This window comes from Echinops telfairi, unplaced genomic scaffold (assembly GCF_000313985.2).
Source record: "Echinops telfairi isolate 266 unplaced genomic scaffold, ASM31398v2 ScPeMD7_7475;HRSCAF=8513, whole genome shotgun sequence".
Classification (NCBI taxonomy): domain Eukaryota; kingdom Metazoa; phylum Chordata; class Mammalia; order Afrosoricida; family Tenrecidae; genus Echinops; species Echinops telfairi.
In genome coordinates this window covers 27910862-27914851 of record NW_022111379.1, presented here as the reverse complement: position 1 = coordinate 27914851, position 3990 = coordinate 27910862, and the positions used below count along the sequence as shown (strand labels likewise).

Here is a 3990-nt window from a genome sequence, read left to right as displayed (position 1 = left end):
CAGTTTGTGGGGGTTCTTTTCCCTCCGTTAGTTTGATGCTCAGCATCACAAGACAGGGAAAATTGAAGATTAATGTTCCTAAGGCCTGAGTCAAATGAATTATTTTTCCCTGGTATTCCTTTACTCTATTGAAATCATACAAGATGTATGTTTGTGTCAAACTTTCTGAGATTTAGTTCCTTCTCCTCCTCACACGTTGCTTCTGATTCTAGTATTTCCAATTTGGTTTTTTAATTTTCTTTAAAAGTTGAGAATGGAAAAAATAAAATAAAAGTTGAAAATGGAGAGCTCGTGAGGAAAGGGAAATGGCGGCGTGTGTATCTAACCTGACGGTGTGCAACTTGGTCTACAATGGGCAGCTAGAGGAGTCGCAGGAGAGCATCTTGGTCGATAGATCCCTGGCTATGAGAATGGACCAGGACAGTAGAACACCATTACACTGCGCATGCGCCGCGGGGTATACCACAATAGTCGGATTCTTGCTGCAACTTGGAGTGCCGGTGAATGATAAAGACGATGCAGGTTGGTCTCCTCTGCTGGCCGGAACGAGATTGTCCAGGCCTTTCTGGGCAAAGGTGCTCAAGTGAATGCTGTCAATCAAAATGGCTGCACCCCCCTGCATTCTGCAGCTTCCAAAAACAGGCCTGAGACACTTAGCCTGTGATGAGGAGAGAGTCCAAGAAGCGCGACTGCTGGTGTCCCACGGAGCACGTATTAACATTGAGAACAAAGAAGAATATACACCCCTACAAGTGGCCAAAAGTGGCTTGGGCTTGATACTCAAAAGAATGGTGGAAGGTTAAGCAGCCTGGATTTTTTAAAATTGTTTTATTGGGGGCTCTTAAACAGCTCTTGTAACAATCTATACACCAATTGTACACATTTTGCCATCATCGTTTTCTTTCTGTTTGAATCTTTGATTTTAGCTCCTTTCCCCCCCCCTCCTTTCCCCATCCTCCTACCCCTGTGAACCCTTGATAAATTAGAAATAATTATTATTTTCATATCTTACACTGACCACTATCTCCCTTCACCCACGTTTCTGTTTTTTCCCCTTGGGGGGGGGCTATATGTCGATCATTGCAATCGTTCCCCCTTTTCTCCTTCTTCTCCCCCTGCCTTCTTGTTCTCACTACTCCCTATTCTGTTCCTGAGGGGTTATCTGTCCTGGCTTCCGTGTGTTGAGAGCTCTTGTCTGTACTAGTGTACATGCTCCAGTCTAGCTGGATTTGTAAGGTGGAGCTGGAGTCATGATATTGGGGGTTGAGGAACCCTTAAGGAACCAGAGGAATATTGTGTGTTTCGTTGGTGCCATGCTGCACCCTGGCTGATTTGTCCCTTCCTTGGGACCCTTCTGTGAGAGGATGTCCAGTTGTCTATAGATGGGTTTGGGGTCTTCTGAAGCCTGATAACCTGATTCTGCCAATACCTTTAAACAACTTGAATGTATTTTTTTGTGTGCTTTGTGATTTTTTTCCCCCCTCCAGTGTTCTGGAAACTAATGAGTGATGTTTCCTGGCCTTCAAAGTCTTAGAAATATGGAATCTTGTTCCTGCTGTTAAAAGCTTACAAACTACCTGCTTTCCAGACATTGAGTAACTGATGGAATCATTCTACTGTTGTACATATTGACCTTCGGTCCATCTTGAGCCAGTGATTCTGTGCCTGCTATGGGTCTTCAACACCCACCCTGGACCCTCTGTCTCCCCTGGAGGTACATCACCACCAGTAATGGCAGGGGCCAATGATTGCTCTGCCAAATGTTTTGAGGTGGATGCTAGAATGTTCCTCCACAAGTTGAAGCCCATGCTAACTTGTTTTACAAGCTCACCAAGGCCTGTGCCACACTGTTGTTTTTTTCCAATGATAAGGTTTAATTTATTTTTTTAAAGGAAGACTATTGATATATATATATATATATATATATATTAATCATTTTATTGGGGAGCTCTTAGACATCTTATAACAATCCATAATACAGTTGTATTAAGCACACTTGTACATATGTCGCCATCATCATTTCCAAAGCATTTTCTTTCTACTTGAGTCCTTGGTATCAGATCCTGTTTTGTCCCCTCCCACCCTCGTGAATCATTGATCAATTACATATTGTTGTTATTTCATATCTTACATCATCCATTTTCTCCCTTCACCCACATTTCTATTATTCATCCCCTTGGTAGGTGGGGTAGTATATATCCAACCTTCTGATTGGTTTCCCCTTTCCCCCACTGATCACCCCTTCCCCTACTCTCATAGAATCACTGCTCCCACTACTGTTCTGAGGGATTTCTCTGTCCTGGATTCCTTGTGTCCAGAGCTCTTATCTGTACCACCTATACTGTACCCTGGCTGACTGGTCCCTTCTTTGTGACCCTTCTGTAAGGGGATGCCCAATTATCTACCGATGGGCTTTGGATCTCCACTCCGACCCTCCTCATTCACATCAATATAGTTGCTTGTTTTGGATATATTGATATATTTTTGTGGACCAAATTTTGAGGCGGAGGGCATGTCATCTAAGTTTTGTATTTATAAACACTAAAATACAATAAAACCATGAAAATGAAAAAAAAGTTAAGAATAATATATTTTTGTGACCATGTGTCTAATACCCACCACCTTAGACATTGTTAATTATTTTAAGTATTTTTCATTTTTTATTCATGAAGATATTCTTCTTTATGTTGACTATTCTAATTATGCTTTTTTATGTTTCCCATCTTAATTAGTGCAATTTACTTCTGTAAAGTTCTTGGGAATTAAGTAAGTGCTTACATTTCAAATAATCACTTTTTTATTCACAAACTTAAACAACTTTGAACCTGCTGTGAAATCCTCTCTTCCATGAAGAAGCATACCAGCCTGAGTAATCTTGAGATATCAACAGGATCAGGTATCAGGTATCAAAAGATCCCAAACAAGATGTGAACAAGGGGATTTAGGGTGGAGACCCAAAGCCCCGTTGTAGACAATTGGACATCCCCCCACAGGTGGCTTATAAGGAAGAAATTATTCAACCATGGTGTGATATAGCACTGACAAAACACACATCATTCCTCTAGTCCCTGAATGTTTCCCCTACAACCATGACTCAGTTCTACCTTACAAATCTGGCTAGACTGAAGAGCACACATTGTACAGATAAGAGCTCTCTACGCATGGAATTCAGGACAGATAAACCCCTCAGCAACAGTAGTGGGAGTAGTGATGCCATGAGGGCAGGGGAAACCCATCACAAGTTTGGATATATAGCCCTCTCCCGAAGAGGACCAAAAACAGAAATGTGGGTGAAGTAAGATAACAGGCAGTGTACGATATGAAATAATATAACTATACAATTGATCGAGGATTCATGAGGGTGGAATGGGGAGGGGGAGGGGAAAAAGAGGAGCTTATACAAAGGGTTCAAGGAGAAAATGTTTTGGAAATGATGATGGCAGCATATGTACAAATATACTTGAAACAATTGATGTCTGGAATGTTATAAGAGCTGTAAGAGCCCCCAGTAAAATTATGTAAAAGAATTCTCTCCTTGTTTTGTCCCTTATTTTTCAGTTGAGGTCCCTTTGAAAGAAGTAAGGGGGAAAAGATTTTCTGAATGCTTTTCTTATCTAAATTCTTTCTTTGATTATTGATATTTAATCAAGATATGAGCTTGATACTTACTTGTGGATTGAAAATTAGTTTCACTAGAATAATTGTTTCATTTTATTGTATAACCCAGTTACTCTGGTCACTAGTCTGATGCAGGTTTGATTTATAGTTGACCTCAACCTCAACTACTCACTTCCACCCTCCCCTAATTTAAAGAGGCTTTTATAATGTCTTTATCCTTGGCATCCTAATATTTCATAAGAATGTATTTAGTGTTAGTCTTTTTGCTTATTGTATTGGGCACCAGGTGGAATTTTCTATCTAAATATCTATGTCTCTTCACTACAAACACACATTTTTAGAAAATATTTTTTCCTTATTTTCCTCTGCCTT

The 3990-nt window shown here is 40.4% G+C and overlaps 1 pseudogene; it reads left to right on the top strand.

Annotated features, from left to right (window-relative positions):
* The first annotated feature begins 305 nt into the window (after nt 1-305).
* LOC101662626 lies at nt 306-803 on the top strand (annotated as a pseudogene).
* The last annotated feature ends 3187 nt before the right edge of the window (nt 804-3990 follow it).